Consider the following 20,219-nt stretch of genomic DNA (forward strand, 5'->3'; position numbering starts at 1 on the left):
ATTAAATTACTAGACTAAATGATACTGGGCAGAAAAAAAACAACAGATAGGCATTAAAATTAGTACCTTGATTTTAATATTAATTAACTATGAATGTTACAAGACTCTCCAAGTGTTTAGATATATAACTATACATATGAACCAGGACTACTCAGGTGCCATTTTCTGTTAATTTTTCCTTGATTCCTACTTTCATTAGTGTTCTTTGTTCAATTTCCTCTGTGTCCCACAAGGATGAGTTGACTGATTGGAACACTTGAACCTCACTCTCATCTGAATTGATTAGAGGAAGGAAGAATATACATAGAAATACATTTGGATACATAATTTCATCTTATCCACAAGAGAATTAGGAGGGAAGGGGATAACAGAGAGGGGGTAAAAAAAACAGTAGATTAAGATTGGTAGTGTTCAAAAATAAAATAGACTTCTGAGGAGGGTACAGGGTAATATAAGGCAGGAGCAAGTGAAATATATAGTCAGCAATCATGTAAACGTACATGGGATAAACTCTTACATAAAATGGAAGAAGACAGCAGAACAAATTAGAAACCAGAATCCCACAATATGGTAGTAAGAGATATACTTGAAATAGAAAGATATACATGGAGTTAAATAATAGCCTAGTCCCAAATCTATTATGCTTCAGCTGAGGCTAAAATAAAATACATAGTAACCATCATGATTTCAGATAAGGAACAAACAAAAATAGACCTAATTAGTCAGAAAACTACATTTTGCTAATAAAATACTATAAGTAATGAATTGTAATCAGCATCGATATATGTGCACTAAATGCCATTAGCTTTCAAATTCTTTCAAAAAAGTAAATGTTATAGGAAAAAGTATGGGAAGTTTCAATTTACCCCTCCCAGCTCTAGATAAATCTAACTATAAAATAAACTAAAAAGAAGGAAAGAAGTATGACATTTTTTATAAAAACTAGATATGATAGAGCTTTGGAGAATATTAAATGGGAATACAAAGGACTATTCTTAATATTTGCTAGGTATATGTATCTTCACAAAAATTGAGCATTAGGACATAAAATACTTACAAAAATGAGAAAGAATAAATATTAAATTCTACCTTTATCAGATGACAGTGAACTAAAATTACATTCAATGAACAATTTTTGAAGCCCAAATTGAAAATTAACTGGAACCATTTAATAATCTAAATGATTTAATCTTAAAGAATGAGTGAATCAAAGAACAAATCAGATAAGTAATCAACAATTTCATTTAAGATAATTATGAGACAACATAACAAAATTTGTGGGATGCAGGCAAAGGAAAATTTAGCCAAAACAATACAAAATTTCTATCTCTAAACCCTAAAATTCTAAACCACACATCAGTAAAAGAGAAAAAAAGGCAGATCAGTGAATTGGGCATGAAACTAAAAAAAAAGAAAAAAAAGTAGGAAAACAACAAATTAAAACCTCAAACTAAAGACTATAACAGAAACTCTGAAAAAAATGATTAATAAATTGATAATCAAAATTAAAACTAATATCTAGTTTTATTAAAAAATAAAGCAATTAGTTAATATTTTTAAAGAAGATAATCAAATTACCCAAATCAAAAATGAAAAGGGAAAATTTGCAAAGCAACAAAGTTGAAATAAAGCCAGTTATTAGGAGTCACTTTGGCCAATTGCAAGTCTATAAAACTGACAATGTAAATCAAATGTATGAAGATTTACAAAGATATAAATTGCTCAGATTAACAGAAAAAGAAATAAAATAATTGAGCAATCCTAACAAGCCAGATACAAATTCCTTGAGGAAAAAAAAAAGACAAAACAAAAACCTAGGAACAGATAGGTTTACAAGTGAATTTTATCAAACATTTAAAGAATAATTAATTCCAATACTAAATAAAGTATTAGAAAAGGTATGTAAAGGAGGAGTCCTACCTAATTCCTTCAATGACACCCATATGATTTCTATACCTAAATCAGAAAGAACAAAAACAGAGAAAGAAAACTATAGGCTGATATCTCTAAAGAATTTTGATGTGAATTTCTCAGGAAAATACTAGCAAAGAGATTATCACAACATGTCACAAAGCAAATACAAGAAATTCCATGTCAAATCTTTGGATAGGAAAGAGTTTATGATCAAATAAGAGACATATTAATGAGGTTAAAAGAAAAATTTTAATTATCTAAAATTAATGAGTTGTTCCACAAACTAAATCAAAGTTAAAATTAGAAGAAAAGCAGAAAACATGGGAAAATTTTTAACAAGTTTCATTGATCAAATTAATTTTTCTTAAATATGTGAGAAATTGAGACAAATTTATAGGAATAAGAGGAATTCTCCAACTGATAGTCAAGGGATATGATTAGGAAGTTTTCATAGGATGAAATCAAAGCTACCAATTTATCTATCCATCCTTTTTTCCTTCCTTCCTTTCTTCCTTCTTTTCTTCCTTCCTTCCTTCCTTCTTTCCTTCCTTCCTTCCTTCCTTCCTTCCTTCCTTCCTTCCTTCCTTCCTTCCTTCTATATGTAAACATTATATTTGTAATAATTGGAAAAATACAAATTAAAAAAAACTCTTCGTTACCATTTCACAACGATTAAATTGACTAAGATAACAGAAAAGGAAAATGACAAATGCTGAGGAGGATGTGTGGAAAGAGGTATAGCAATGCATAGTTAGTAAAACTATGAATTGATGCAACCATTCTGGAAAACAATTTGGAAGTATATAAAAGAAGATATTAAATTGTGTATACATTTTGACCTAAAGATACCATAAAGGTCCATGGATCAAAGAAAGAGGAAAAAGAAACAAAGAGATGAAAATATTTATAATGGCTTTTTTCATGTTGGCAAGGGATTGCAAACTGAGTGGTTACTCATTAATTGTGGAATGGCTGGACAAATTGTAGTATATGAATATAATGGAATACTATTTTGTTAAAATGATAAAATGTATGATTTTAGGAAAATCTGGGAGGATATGTATAAAATGATGCAGTGAAATGAGTAAATAGAGAACAATTTAGAAAGTCATAGCAATATTGTAAAGATAATTAACTATTAAATACTTAGTAACTCTCATCAATACAATGATCCGCTACAACTCCAAAGAATTCATGATTAAAAAAAAATGCTACCCACCTTCAGATAGAGAATTGATGAACTCAAAATGTAGATTGAACCATTTCTTTTTTTTTTCTCAGAAAATGATTAGTGTGGAAGTAGGCTTTCCATGACTTTATATGTATATGTATAATGGATATTATAATTCTTGTCTCCTTTATGGATGGGTGAGTGAATAAGGGGAAGAAGATTATTTGAAAATGAAAACAAAAAAAACTAAAGAAAACTCCCCAAATTTCTCCATTTTTATTCATCTATGTACATTTCTTTTCCCATGGCTTGTTGCCCTCCTCCACACCTCCCAAGAAGAACTTAAGCTCTTTGTAAGAAGGGGCTTTTTTCCCTTTTGTCTCTGTAGTTCCACCCTTCCCCCACCTATCATAGTAAAATCAGTGAGTTTTAAATTGTAGTCATTTAATAAAGATTCGATGAATTGAATTAAATGTGTCTTTCTCACACACATAACTATAAGTTCTTGAAAACAGAAATTGTCTCTTAGACATACCTTTATTTTCCATATATCCAGAATAATATCTTGCAGATATTTGTTGGATGTTAAATATTGCTGAAGATCTTGTGCTAGCCTTTATTTTTTCCTATTTATACCATATAACAACAATTCGTATTTAGCCCTTTGTTTTCTATATCACTTTTTTTTTTCAGAAAAATTAGTCATGACTGTTTAGCAGATATTGAAACCATAACCAAGTTGTGGCCAAAGGCAAGGGAGGAAGGCTTTCAATTTCACTTCAGAGAGTTTAATGAAGATTCTGTCTCCATCACATAAGCAACAAGAAATGTCATTTCGTACTTCTCTGTTCATCAGTCTTTCAGTAATCAGCAGAGAATAAAGAAATCAATCCTTCACCTTGAATGTAATTGTAATTTATATGTAATAGTTACAGAAGATAAAGAGTAGAGAACATACTGTTGCAAAGAAACCAAAAGACAAACAAACAAATAAAAGCTTCATTGGAATCTTCAAAATTCAAGAAAAAGACTGTGATACAAGGACTTCATTGTGAAAGTGAGTTTGAAGGAGAGTGATAAAAACACAGTTGGAAAAATGGGAATTAGAATATATAAGATGAAAAACTCCTGACCCCTATGGAAAGCTATGAAGGGCAAATAATAGTAAGAGTTAATACCCTATAGTACTTGGAAATTTGTAAAATGTTTTAACACATTTTATTTGGCTCTCACAATCCCTGTGTAACCAGTTCTACAGGGGATACTACTATTCTCATTTCTTAGGTAAGAAAATTTAGGGAGATGATTAAATGACTTGCTCATATCACACATCAAACATTATCCAAAGTCACATTTGAACTCAAATCTCTCTAACTTCAAGTCCAACACTTAATCTCTCCCTCATACTGCTTTTCTTAGGGAAAGAAAGATATAATATTAGACATGATTAAAAGATCATCTGTTTATGGATTTGTGTTGTAAGGGACCTTAAAGGTCATCTAGTTCAGTGGTTTTCAAAGTGTGGTCCAGAGAATTCTTTTGCAAACTTTTCAGAGGGTCTACAAATGCAAAATTAGTTTTTATTTCTAATATGGTAAATACTATATATATATATATATAATACATGCAAAATTTTCTTTGCATAGATAGATCCTCAATAATTTTTTTAAGTACAAAAGTTACTGAGAACAAAATTTGAGAACAGTAATCTAGTCAAAACTCCTCATTTTAGAGATAAGTTAATGTGGATCTAGGAAAGTTAAGTGATTTGTTCAAAGACCTAAGATAATAATAGCAAGAACCAACATTTGAATTTAGGCTCTCTGACTACAAATCAACACATTTTCCACTATAATATGTTGAGGATGGGAACTAAAGTCCCTAAAATAGAATCTGTTCTGGGTGAATCCAAAAGAGATAGTCAACCTGGGTAACCTTCAACAATCTGAATCAAAATGGAAAAAAAAACCAACTTCATTTTTTATCTTTATTTTTAACATTTGTTTAAAACATTTTTTGTGTTCCAAATAGTTTCTCTTCTAATCCTTCTATACTTATTTAGAAGGCAAGCATATATAATATATAATGTAAATTATATATGTGAAGTTATGCAAAACATATTTCCATATGGGTCATGTTACAAAAAAATAATAAAAAGAACATAATTTTTTAATGTCTTCATTTTGAATAGCATTTTTATCTTGGGTTCTTTGAAATTGTCTTAGATCATTGCCTTGATTATAGTAGCTAAATCTTACATAATTCAAATTTCAATATTGCTATTACTGTGTAAAAAATTCTTATGGTTCTTCTCAGTTCACTTTGCATCACTTCTCATTGGTCTTCCCAAGTTATTCTGAATATTTCTTGCTTCTTATTTCTTATAACACAATAGTATTTCATCAAATCATACACCCCAACTTGTTTAGCTATTTGGCAATTGATGGGCATCCCCTTATTTTCCAATTCTTTGTCACTACAAAAAAGAACTTTTGTAACTATTTTTGTACATATGGTTCCTTTCCCTTTTCTTTGATTACTTTGATATAGACATAATAATGGTATTGCTGGGTCAAAGAGTATATGCACAATTTTGCATCCTTTTATGCACAGTTCCAAATAGTTTTCCAGAGTATTTGGACCAATTCACAACTCTACCTACAATGCACTTGTGTACCTATTTTCCCCCCATAGCCCTTCAAGTATTTATCATTTTGCTTTTGCTATCATGTCAATCAGTTTAATGATGTGAGATGGTACTGTAGTTATTTTAATTTGCATTTCTCTAATCAGTAGAGATTTACAGGAATTTATCATATAGCAATTGATAATTTTGATGTCTACTTCTTAAAACTGCCTATTTATATTCTTTGTATAACTTGAGAAAATGGCTCTTATTTTAAAATTTTGGATCAGTTATTTATATATTTGAGAAATGAGACCTTTTATTAGAGAAATATCTTGTAAAATTTTTCCCAGCTTTGCTTTTTCTGTCTAATTTTGGCTTTATTGAATTATTTTGTGCAAAAATATTTTAATTTAATGTTATCATGTGGGTCTATGCCTAGTTTCTGACTAACTAATCTCCAGTTTTCCTATTAATCCTTTTTTTTTCAGTTAGTCAGTTATGGTTCCAAAAGTTTGAATCTTTGGATCTGTCAAACATTAGATTATTATTGTAATTAACTACTGTGCATTATGTCTGTAATCTAGTTTACTGATCCTTTGTTCTATTTCTTAGCCATTAATAGATTGTTTTTGATGATTTTCACTTTATATTATAGTTTGAAATCTGTTACTGCAAGTTCACCTTTTTTCACATTTTTCCATCAATTTCTTTTGTACTTTTGAACTTTTGTTTTTCCAGATGATTTTGTTATTTTTTTCAAGCTCCATAAAATTATTCTTTGGTAGTTCAACTGGTTATGAAGGTTATGAATAAGTAAATTGATTTAGGTAAAAATTTTATTTTGTTGGCTCAGCCTACCTACCCGTGTGTGAACAATGACCATTTCTCCAATTGTTTATATCTGTCTTTATGTATGTGAGAAGTGCTTTATTATTGTGCTTATATATAAGTCCATAGGTTTGTTTGAGGAGGTATATTCCAAAGTATTTTATGTTTTCGGCAGTTATTTTAAATAGGATTTATTTCTTCCTGCTGGATTTTGTTGGAAATAAGTAGACATAGTGATGACATCGATGTCCTACTTTATGTCTTTCAACTTTGCTAAAACTGTTAATTCTTTCAATTAGTTTTTGGTTCATTCTCTAGGGTTCTCTATGTATGTCATTATATTATCTGCCAAGTATGATAGTTTTGTTTCCTTACTGATTATTTTTATTCTTCTAATTATTTTTTTCTTATTTCATTATAATAGTATTTCTAATCCAATACTGAGTAATAATGGTGATTTTTGGACATCCTTACTTCAAACTTAATCTTATTGGAAAAACTTGAGTCTTATTCCATCATGGCTTACTCTTGGTTTTAGATAATTATTATGTATCATCTTAATCCTATTTTTCCTAGTATTTTAAGAAGAATGAAGTGTATTTTAGCAAAGGTTTTTTCTTTATCTATTGATATAATCATCTGAATTTTGTTGTTTATATTATTTGTATAGTCAATTATACTTAAAGTTTGCCTAATTTTGAACTAATTTTTCATTCCTGTTGTAAATCTTACCTGATTATAGTATATTATCTTTGCAATATATTGCTGTTACTAGTATTATATTTACAATTTTGTATCAATAATCATGAAAGAACTTGGTCTACAATTTTATTTCTGTTTTTGTTCACTGGCTTAGATATTAAAATTATATATTTATGTGATAAAAAGAATTAGAAATCATTTATCTATTTTTTCAAATAATTTATTTTGCATTGGGATTAATTATTCCTTAAATGTTTGGTAGAATTTACTTGTAAATCCATCTGGTTCTGGGGAATTTTTTCTTAGAAAACTCATATGGCTGATTCAATTACTTTTTCTAAGAGAGGGTGGTTTAAGTATATTATATCCTCTACTATTAATCAGAGCAAATTATATCTTTGTAAATATTTATCCATTTCGTTTACATAGTCAGCTTTACTGGTATATAATAGGATAAAACATCTCCAAATAATTGCCTTTATTTCATCTACATTGGAAGTATATTCACTCCTTTTATTTTTAATATTGGTAGTTTTTTTCTTTTTTTTTAAATCAAATTATCCAATAATTTATCTATTTTATTATTTTCCCCCATAAAACTAGCTCCTAGTTTTGTTAGTTCAATGGCTTTTTTATTTTCAATGTTACAAATCTGTCCTCTGAGTTTCAGGATTTTCATCAATTTATTTAATGAAGTTTAAATTTGTTCTTTTTCCTAGATTTTTTAGTAGCATGCCTAATACATTGATTTGCTGTTTCTCTCTCTCTTGTTGTTGTATGTATATATTTAGCAATGTGAATTTTACCTGTAGTACTACTTTGGCTGCATCCCACAAATTTTAGTATGTTGTCTCATTGTTGCCATTCTCTTAAATGAAATTACTGATTGTTTCTATGATGTGTTCTTTGACTCACTCATTCTTTAGGACTAGATTATTTAATTTTCAATTAACTTTTAATCTGTGTTTCAGTGAAATTTTTAAAGGCAATTTTTATTGTATTGTGTTCTCAAAAGGATGTATTTAATATTTCTATTTTTCTGATTGTGGGGGTTTTATGCTCTAAATGTTTGGTTTTTGTAAGACTGAAATGAATAGCTGAAAAAAAGGCATAATTTTTTTCTACTCTCACTAATTTCTTTTCAGAGTTCTATCATTTCTAAATTTTCTAAAAAATCTATTTATCTCCTTAACTTCTTATTTATTTTATGGTTAGATTTTTTTTTTTTTGTTTAGTTCTGAGAGGAAAAAGCTGAGGTTCCCCAGTAGTATAGTTTTATAGTCTATTTTGTTCAATAAGTATTTAACTTTTCCTTTATACTCTTTAGTGGATATATTTTTAGTATTGATATTACTTGAACGTCTTTGGTGCCTTTCAGCAAGATGTAGTTTCCCTGCTTATGCTTTTTCTGAGATCATGATTGTTTTTTCTGCTTTCTTTTACTTCACCTGAAACATAATAGTACTCTATATAAACACAATACTTTATTTTACTCTGTGTCTTTCTCTCAAGTATGTTTCTAATAAACAACATGTTATTGATTTCTGGTTTCTAATTTATTCAGCTACCAGCTTCCATTTAATAGGAGTATTTATCTCATTTACATTCACAGTTATTATGACTAATTGTTCATTTTCTTTTATCATAGTTCCTTGTGTTTTATCCTTTCTTTCTTTTTTACCCTGTCCTTTCTCAAAGGTCTGTTTTGCTTCTGACCACTTCCTCCCTTAACTTTCCCTCCCATTTTGTCACACATATGCCTTTTATCATCTTCCCTTCCCACTCCTATGGGTAAGATAGATATATCTATACTCAATTGAGTTTGTGTGTATAGGTATGTGTGCATGTATGTATGTATATGTATATTCTTCTCATTTTGACTCCATTTGAATGAAAGCATTCATACATTGCTTTCCCAACTTTTCATCCATTGTAAAAACTCTCCCCTCAGTGCTTCTTTTATGTAAGGTGACTTTCTTCTTCTCCCATTCTTCATTTCTTTCCCCTCTTCTTTCAACACATCTCTGTTTTAGATCATCCAAATATAAATTATTCCTGTGTCCACTGTCTAAGCAGAGTCCTTCTAACTGCTCTAATAATGACAAAGATCTTAGGAGTTATATATATCATCTTCCCATGTAGGAATGGAAACAAATTAATATTATTAAGTTTCTTATTATTTCTCTTTCATTTTCGTTTCTTAAGTTTTATATTTGAAAGTCAATCTTTCTATTCATTTCTGGGCTTTTTGTTGGATATGCTTGAATGTTCTCTATTTTCCTCCTGAAGAATTTTACTCAGTTTTGCTGGGTAAGTTATTTTGAGTTATCATTCTACTCCTTTGTCTTCTGAAATATCACATTCTAAGCCCTTCATGCCTTTAATATGTTTGTGGTGTCTTCATCATATTTGAATATTTGAATTGTTTTCCCTGACTGCTTGAAGTATTTTTTCTTAGACAAAGGAGATCTGAAATTTGGCTATAATATTCCTGGGAGGTTTCACTTTGGAGTCTCTTTTAAGAGATAATTACTGGGTTCTTTCAATTTTGGTTTTACCTTCTTGTTCTAGGATACCAGGGTTTTTTTTTTTTTATAATTTATTGAAATGTAATATCTAGACTCTGTGTGATATTTACTTTTAGGTAGTTCTATAATTTTTAAATTCTCTCTCCTAGATTTCTTTTCCAGGTTAATTGCTCTTCCAATTAAATATTTCATGTTTTATTCTTTTTTCATTCTTTTGTCTTTGTTTTTACTGTTTCTTTTTGTTATTATAACTTTTTATTGATAAAACATATGCATGAGTAATTTTTCAACATTTACCCAAGCAAAAACTTTTGTTCCAACTTTTCCCCTCCTTCCCTCCACCCCCTCCCCCAGATGGCAGGTAGTCCCATACATGTTAAATATATTAAAATTTATGTTAAATATAATATATGTATACATGGTTATACATATAACAAATAGTTATATAGTTATATCAGTTATAAATTGTATTTATACAATTATCTAAATAAAATTTAGAAAGAAGGTAAAAATAACCTGGGAAGAAAAACAAAAATGCAATAACAGAAAGAGTGTAAATGCTATGTTGTAGTCCCAACTCATTTTCCAATGTTCTTTCACTGGGTGTATCTGGTTCTGTTCATCACTGATACATTGGAACTGATTTGGATCCTCTCACCTCTCATTGTTGAAGATAGCCACTTCCATCAGAATTGATCCTCATATAGTATTGTTGCTGAAGTATATAATGATCTCCTGGTTCTGCTCAATTCACTTAATATCAGTTCATGTAAGTCTCTCCAAGCCTCTCTGTATTCACCCTGCTGGTCATTTCTTACAGAATATTCTATATTCTATAGCATTCATATACCACAATTTATTCAGCATTCTCCAATTGATGGGCTTCCATTCAATTTCCAGTTTCTAGCCACTACAAAAAGGGCTGCCACAAACATTTTGGCACATACAGGTCCCTTTCCCTTCTTTAAACTCTCTTTGGGATATAAGCTCAGTAGTAATACTGTTGGATCAAAGGGTAAGCACAGTTTGATAACTTTTTGAGTATAGTTCCAAATTGCTCTTCAGAATGGTTGGATCTGTTCACAACTCCACTAACAATGTCTCAGTGCCCCAGTTTTCCCACATCCCCTCCAACATTCCCCATTATTTTTCCCTGTCATTCTAGCCAGTCTGACAGGTGTATAATGGTATCTCAGAGTTGTCTTAATTTGCATTTCTCTGATTAATAATGACTTGTAGCATCTTTTCATATGGCTAGAAATAGTTTCAATTTCATCATTTGAAAATTTTCTTTTCATATCCTTTGAGTATTTATCAATTGGAGAATGGCTTGATTTCTTATAAATTAGAGTCAATTCTCTATATGTTTGGGAAATAAGGCCTTTATCAGAACCTTTAACTGTAAAAATGTTTTCCCAGTTTAATGCTTCCCTTCTAATCTTGTCTGCATTGGTTTTGTTTGTACAAAAGCTTTTTAACTTGATAAAATAAAATTTTTCTATTTTGTGATCAATAATGATTTCTAGTTCTTCTTTGGTCCCAAGTTCCTTCCCCTTCCACAGGTCTGAGAAGTAAACTATCCTATATTCTTCTAATTTCTTTATAATCTCATTCTTTATGCCTAGATCATGAACCCATTTTGACCTTGGTGTATGGTGTTAAGAGTGGGTCAATGCCTAGTTTCTGCCAAACTAATTTCCATTTTTCCCAGCAGTTATTGTCAAACAGTGAATTCTTATCCCAAAAATTGGAGTCTTTGGGTTTGTCAAAAACTAGATTTCTATAGTTATTATTTTTTCTGTGAACCTAATCTATTCCACTGATCAACTAGTCTATTTCCTAGCCAATACCAAATGGTTTTAGTGACTGCTGCTTTATAATATCGTTTTAGATAAGGTACAGCTAGGCCACCTTCATTTGATTATTTTTCATTAGTTCCCTTGAAATTCTTGATCTTTTGTTCTTCCAGATGAATTTTGTTGTTATTTTTTTCTAGGTAATTAAAATAGTTTCTTGGGAGTCTGATTGGTATAGCATTAGATAGATTAGTTTAGGTAGTGCTGTCATCTTTATTATATTCTCTCAACCTATCCAAAAGTATTTGATATTTTCCCAATTGTTTAGATCTGACTTTATTTGTGTGGAAAGTGATTTGTAGTTTTGCTCATATAGTTCCTGACATATAGATTTGGCAGATAGATTCCCAAATATTTTATACTATCTACAGTTATTTTAAATGGAATTTCTCTTTGTATCTCTTGTTGTTCGATTTTGTTAGTGATATATAAAAATGCTGATGATTTATGTGCATTTATTTTGTATCCTGCAACTTTGGTGAAGTTATGGGTTATTTCTTATAGCTTTTTAGTAGAATCTCTGGGGTTCTCTAGGTATACCATCATATCTTCAGCAAAGAGTTATTATTTGGTTTCCTCATTACCTACTCTTATTCCTTTAATCTCTTTTTTTCATACAATATTGAATAGGAATGGTGATAGTGGCTAACTTTGTTTCACTCCTGATTTTACTGGGAATGTTTCCAGTTCATCACCATTAAATCTGATGTTTACTGACGGTTTTAAATAAATGCTACTAAGTATTTTAAGGAAAAGTCCATTTATTCCTATACTCTTTAGTATTTTTAATAGGAATGGGTGTTGGATTTTATCAAATACTTTTCCTGAATCTATTGAGATGATCATATGGTTTTTGTTATTTGGTTATTGATATAGTCAATTATGTTAATAGTTTTCTTAATATTGAACTAGCCCTGCATTCCTGGTATAAATCCTACTTGGTCATGATGTATTACCCTAGGGATGATTTTCTGTAATCTTTTTGCTAATATTTTATTTAAGAATTTTGCATCAATGTTCATTAGGGAGATTGGTCTATAATTTTCTTTCTTTGTTTTTGTCCTACCTGGTTTAGATATCAGTACCATGTCTGCGTCAGTTTTTACTATTTCTTGATCTCACATAGAGTCACTAGCTTCCATTTGCCCAGTTTTAATCTTCAAGAAATTACTTTCTCCTGTGAGATTTTGTACCTTTTTTTCCTGTTTGGCCAATTCTGTGTTTTTTTAAACTATTGTTTTCTTCAATATTTTTGTACCATTTTTAACCAAATTTTTGGTTGTCATTCATAATAATTGTCTTTCATTGCTATCATTTATTTTTCCATTTTTTCTTTGCTACTCATTTAATTTTTAAAAAAAATTTTCAGGGCTTCTAGGAATTCTTGTTGGGCTTGTATGGAGCACATACTTTTGTTTGAGGTTTTGTTTGTAGCTATTTTGACAATATTGTCTTCTGAGTTTGTGTCTTAATTTTCTTAGTCACCACAGCAGCTTTCTATGGTTATATCCTTTCATTTATTGTTTGCTCATTTACCCAGCTTATGTCTTCACTTCAAATTTCATATTAAAGTTGGGTTATGTTTACAGGGTAGAGTTTGACAGGATACCGAATAAAGCCTCAAGCTTTTTGCATTGCTGTTTTCAGAACCTTTTCTTGGGAGCCAAAAGTTTTTGGTTTCCAGGGTAGTGTGACATGGGGTGAGGTATGACTATTATTTTCTTATGATTGGAACCTATGCTGCTTGCTCCTCAGGGCTCTTGTTCCCTTGTGCTTAAGAATGACATTGTTTCTCAGGTTTCCTGCTCCCTTGGGACAGCAAGTACTCTGCTCTGGATCTATGACATGGAAGTGGGTATAGACAGTTAGGTTGCCAAGTAGTGCTATGCCTTGAAACCAATGTTAGTTCAACAGTCCTGTATAGTCTCTTTTTGATAAATTACCACTTTCCTCATAATATCTCATCTGAGATATCCCAAAGCTGTTGCTGTTACCACTTCTAAGTTTACAACTGGTAATGTTGTCATATAAGCCAGTTCCTACCCCAGGGTCTCTAACTCTCTTGCCAACCTCCTAAATTGTCTTGCTCCTCCTTTCCTCAAAAAAAGTCTTGTTTTGACTTTTTATTTTCTATTATTTCAGAATTTGATTTAAGGTGATTTAAAGTAAATTTAATATATCATTCATAAAGGAATGTTGAAAGAACTTGGCTGCTTTCTTCTACCATATTGGCTCTGCCTCCAGAAATCCAATCTTTTATTATATCAACATAAAGAAAAATGATTGACTTTCTAGCTGTGTGACCCTGGGCAAGTCACTTAACCTAAATTGCCTCAGGAAAAAAAAAAAAGAAAAGAAAACTGACTGGTCATTTAGAAGCATCCAGATGATGAATTCATTTACCGTATGTTTGGTATTCTGTAGTCAGAGTTTTCATGATATTGTTTTTGGTAAGATTATCTCCCTACCCTGACAAGGTACAATTTTCAAAGGCAGAAGTCATGATCATATCATCTCTTCTTTAGTTGCTACTGAAGAAGAAAAGAGTGAAACTATGCTATGCAGCAACAAATGGCATTTATTTTAGTGTCCCAGAGCAGCATGTGGAATTTCTTAAAACACAAAGCAGTGGCTGTCATTGGTGATTTTCCCCCCTTTCTTCCTGTTAATGCTGAATCATTGGTATTTTTATTCCCAATCCTTTGGAACAAAGGGAATCATGCCAGTTTGTAGCGTTCTTTCTCAAGAGGGGTAGGAAAAATCCTCTCTCTTCTTTGCCTAGAATGGGACTCTCAGAGAGAGGGAATAATTTACCACTCTGGTTAGACTCTACCTGTAATTTTATCTTTTGCTAAAGTTACATGAAAGGATAGTTAGAGATCAATAATATGGATGTACTTTTGGCTCTCTCAGCAGTCAACAGTAAGATTGATGAAATTGAGAAGTTGTAGGCTATGGTTGACAATGCAATAAACTGAACTGTCTAGTAGATTTAAGTTTCCAAAAGACTTTATGATTATACAAATTATATTACTATTTTTCACTTAACAATTGAAAATATTGCTTTGTTCTCAGCTGCTGACTATGGCTTGAATAAATAAAATTATGCTATGGTATTTTAATGTTCTTAACAAATGGGCAAGCCTATCTTTTTCATCATATTTCCAGGTTACAGTAGAAAATATCAACTGATCCTATATTTATGCACTAGATTTACTAAGTTCCTTTGTAAATGGCAGTACTGGTACCTGTCACTACCAGTTCCACAAAGATGTTATAAAGAGAAATGAGACAATATATGCCATCATGCTCACAAACACTCAGGAGAAAAGATGCTCTTTAAATGCAATGAAAGAGTATGAGATTTCATAATATTGAAATGAAATTATGTGTAGGAGAATGGAAAATGTGTAGGAGATACAGATATTTGAAAAATATATCATTTCTTTTATTCTTCTTAAGTGCATATAGTTTCAACTTAACTTTCATTTATGCACACACACCCTCTTCATCACTTAATGAGACAGAAGAATAATCTCTTTGTCTTTGATAGAGATCCTTAAACTTTTTTTCGAAGTCCTGCCCAGACTGCCTCCCCCCCCCCCAATAAATTGCTTATCTTCATTGTGACTGGTAGAAGACATTTTACTTCCTTCCTGTTTGCTGTATGTTCTCTGGAGGTATCGTCTTCACTCACCTACATCTCCTCCTACATCTCCCTAGTATATTGAGTAATTACTACCTTGTCCAAGCCTATCTGGCATCTGGTTTATTATCTTTATGACCTTAACTGGTCAGACTAGCCACTGAGACAGAAGTTGCAGGTTTATCTGACTCCATTCCCTTAATGTGACATGGTAGGGAAAACATTTAACTTAGATTTTGAAAGATTCCTTCCTTGCTACTTATTTTCTGTGAGATATTAATACCTTCTCTGGACCTCAAGTTCCTCAATTACAGAATGAAATATTTGGACTACCTGATCTCCAAGTTCTCCTCCATCTTCTACATATTTGTAAGTCTTTAAGATGTGCAAAGTTTCTCACAAAGATGTCATATAGATGCAACATAGGATAGTACAAAGAATGTTGGCTTTGGAGTCAGGGAACGTCACTTAAAATTTTAACTGTATGTGACTACCTATATGAAGGAACTCATATTACTTTTTTGAGCCTCAGTTTTCTTCTCTATAAAATTCTTTCCACCCTCTTGGAACAAAGGGTATCATGTCAGTTGGTGGTCTACTTAACCTGCAATTTATCTTTTTAGTACTAAATATATTGCCCTAAGTAAATAGTTTTATTTTTATTATCCCCATTATAAAGGTGAGGAAACTTAGGCACCAGGAGTGAAATGATTTGCAATTGGTCACTTATTAATTATATAGCTGAAGTAAGATTTGAATACTAGTATCCTGAGTCTAGGTCTAATGCGCACTCAAATCTTGTCATATTGCTGCTACTCAGTTTTTTTTGTTTGTTTGTTTATTTTTTAGCATTCAGTCAATCAGTTCAAATCCCTTTGAAGTTGAGACATCCTTTTATGTTTTAAAGGACATAAATTCTTGGTTCTTCCTTCCCACTCTTGATATTTGCAATGATATATTATACATTATATATCTATTTATTTTGTATATATATATCTTATACATATTAACATGTTATATTGCATATGTGCATGTGTTATATATACATATATATGAATATGTATGGGTATCCATAAAAACATGCATAAATTTAAAGCAACTCTAGCCAAATCAACCAAGTATTGATAATTTTGAAATACCTTTTGAGATTATTGCATCCTTGTACATATTAAAATCATGGGTGAATACCAGTCCTGAAGTCAGGAGGACCTGAGTTCAAGTGTGACCTCAGACATTTATACTTACTAGCTGTGTGATGCTGAGCAAGTCACTTAATCCCAATTGCCTCAGCAAAAAAAAAAAAAAAAAAATCATGGGTGGAAATTGCCAGTTTTAGGCATTGACACACTTCCATCTCTTTCTTCTACAGAGCTTTCTTCCTGAAAGTTCTTAGAAACTCTCCTAAAAGAAACTGTATTTAGGTTCCAAGAGGTTCTAAAAGGTACTCTTTTAAAAAATAACTCATTTTAATATTTTATTTTATGTAGTTTTAATTTCAGAATATATTTTTACCCCTACTCTACCTAGCAAGTCATTTTGTGTATCAAAATAAAAAGCGAAAGGGAAAAATGTAGACCAAACTAATCAGCACAATAGCTAAATCTGAAATCATATACAATGTTCCAAATCCATAGTCTCCACATGTGAAAATAAGGGAAAGGAATGATTTTTTTTGGAAAACATTTTAAGCTTTCTTTTCTTAAAATAATTAGCCTTAGTCCTGGTTTTTAATATACTTATTTGATTTATATATCTATCTCTATATATCTATTTTGTACACTTATTGCTTTTGTATAGATGCCCCTTAATAAGAATTGGTGCCAGTGTCAGTCAAACATATGACACTTTATGGGTAGGTTTACTGAATAAATGTTTGGTATAATTCATCTCTCCTTAGGGCAGGCCAGACTAGTTGAATATCACAGTTTATACTAAGGGCTTTGACTCTGCAAGTATGTCTTGGATTAAAAATGTCAATCATAGTGAATACAAAGAGCACTGAAAGAGTGAGTTGTTGACTGGGCATGAAGGTTAAGGATTTCATTTTGGATTAGTAAATTGGTTGGTTACTTTGCTTGATTTTTCAGTGTTGATAGAGATGGATAGGAACACAACTCCAAAGTATATATGATATGTGATATCATAGATTTGACTAATGGTTCTGACCATGATATCCCTACTCTGATAAAAGATGCTAGGATCTTCCTCCTAACATACATGGATTTATTGCTCCACAGGATTGGATAATTCTATCATATGACCATTCTAAATTCTTCCAGTTCTATGTTCAGTGCTATGGGCCACTTTTTACAAAAGACAAAAACTTGGAAAGAATTCTCAGAATTGGGGAAAGGCATCAAGATTATTCCATATGAATATCATTTGAAGGCAGCTGATATATTTAGTCTAAGAAAAGAAGTCATGATAATGCATACAAGTATCTAAGAAGTTCTTACTGAAAAGATGGTAGAGCTCTATTCTTGACCTCAGTCATCAAATAGTAATACAGAGTCATTGGTATTTAGGTGAAAGTTACAAGTGAAGATTTAAACATGATATATAGAAAACATTTCTGGCTAAAATGACAGCAAAACTCTCTTCTAAACAACTTTTAAATAATTCATCAAATCAAATTTTAGAATGGTAGAATGAGCAAAAAGTCAGAGAGACATTTTTCCAATCTAAGACAATTTAGGAGATACACAGGAAGGGTCTGTAACACCAGGGTAGACTGAAGTCCTGAGCACAGAAGGAGTATCAATAGTGTGCGTTAGGGGAAAGGAGGCTTTCAGCCCAGAGATGGTAAGAGGTTAAGAAAACTTTCCAGAAAGCGATTACAGCAGACTTTTTGTTGGCACTAGGTACAACTGGTCACTGATTGCAACTCTATTGCCCATAAGCGGTTCTGGGTCATATTTCCAGGATGGAGAGGGAATTTGTGATTTTTTAATAAGGAAGTAGGAGCTAAGAGGAACCCTAGAATTTGATGAAGGGGAGCACTGGAACTTCTTGATTAAAGATCAGAACCCAGACCAGGAGAACAGTGATCACCCCACATCAGACCACCTTGAGAACATGGAAATCTTGCAAAACCCTAGAACTACTTCTTATAATAGCAATGAGAAAGTCTAAAGCTTGACATAGTAGCTCCCTGATCCCTGGTGAGCAGAGCCCAATCTTAACATAAAATTCAAAGTGAATAAAAATTAGGTCACGAAAATGAGCAAACAACAAAAAAGAATATGACCATAAAAAGCTATTACAGTGGTAAGGAAGAACAAGACATAAATGTATAAGATGATTATAAGAAAACAGTTACAAGCAAAATCCCAAATGCTAACTGGACCCAAGGCCAGCAAAAAATCCTAGAAGAATTAAAGAAAAACACAAGAGTGATAGAGAATAATCGGGAAAAGAGAGTAATGAAAAAAATTACAAAAAGAGAATTAACAGGTTGGTAAAAGATGCACAAAAATATTGAAAAAAATAACACCTTAAAAATAAAATTGACCAAATATAAAAAAGGTACAAAATCTTATTAAAGAAAACAATTCCTTAAAGTTAGAATCGGTAGATAGAAAAAAGATCCACATGTGCAAAAAATATTTGTAGCACCTCTTTTTGTGATGGCAAGGAATTCCCCACCAATTGGGGAAAGACTGAATAAGTTGTTGTTTTTGAATGTAAATGGTATACTATTGTTCTATAAGAAATGATAAGCAGTCCGATTTTAGAAAAATCTGGAAAAAAATTCATGAACTGATGCTGAGTAAAATGAGTAGAACCAGGAGAATATTGTACATAGTAATAGCAAAGTTGTATGATGGTCAACTGTGACAGATTTAGATCTTCTCAATAATATAGTAATCCAAGACAATTCCAATAATTTTGGGATAGAAAATGCCATCCATATCCACAGAAAGAACAATGGATACTGCAGATTAAAGCATACTATCTATTTTCACTTTTGTCATTGTTGTTTTTCTTGTTTTTTTCCCCCTTTGGTTCTGATTTTTTTTCACAACATGACTAATGTGGAAATAGGATTAAAATGATTGTATATAATTGCTTGCTTTCTTGGTGATGGAGGAGGCAAGGGTAGGAAGGGGAAAATTTAGAACTCAAAATCTTACAGAACTGAATGTTTAAAACTATCTTTACATGTAATTGGAAAATATACTACAAGTGAAAAAAGTTTTTATAAAATTTAAAATTGATCAAGTAGAAACTAATGATTCCATGAGACATCAAGATACCATAAAACAAAATTTTAAAAGGAAAAACTAGAATAAAATATGATATGTTTCGCTGGAAAATTATTGACTTGGAAAATAGAATGTATTTAGATCCAGAATTTAGATCCAGAATTTAGATCCAGAGGGAAAAATAGAAATAGAAAGTATACCCCAATCACTTCCTGAAAGAGATCCCAAAATGAAAATGCTCAGACTATTGTAGTCAAATTCCAGATCTCTCAGGTCAAGGAGAAAATATTAAAAGCAGCCGTTAGAAAAAAAATCAAGCCATGGTCAGGGCCATACAATATTTAGTAGCAACCATGTTAAAAGAATGGAAGGTTTGGAATATGATTTCCCAAAAGACAAAGGACGTAGATTACAAACAAGAATAGCCTACCTAGCAAACCAAGAATAATTGATATTTAATGAAATAAAAGATTTCAAGCATTCTTGTGGAAACAACCAGAATTTAATAGACAAATTGATATTCAAGCAAAAGATTCAAGAGAAATGTCAAAAGGTAATCATAACTCAATGGACTTAAACTGTTTACATTCCTATATAGAAAGATAATCTGGGGTAGCTAGGTAGCCGCAGTGAATAGAGCACCAGCCCTGAAATCAGGAGGACCTGAGTTCAAATTTGGCCTCAGACACTTAATACTTCCTAGCTTTGTGACCCTGGGCAAGTCACTTAACCCCAATTGT

This window comes from Sarcophilus harrisii, chromosome 2 (assembly GCF_902635505.1).
Source record: "Sarcophilus harrisii chromosome 2, mSarHar1.11, whole genome shotgun sequence".
In the NCBI taxonomy this organism is placed as follows: Eukaryota; Metazoa; Chordata; class Mammalia; order Dasyuromorphia; family Dasyuridae; genus Sarcophilus; species Sarcophilus harrisii.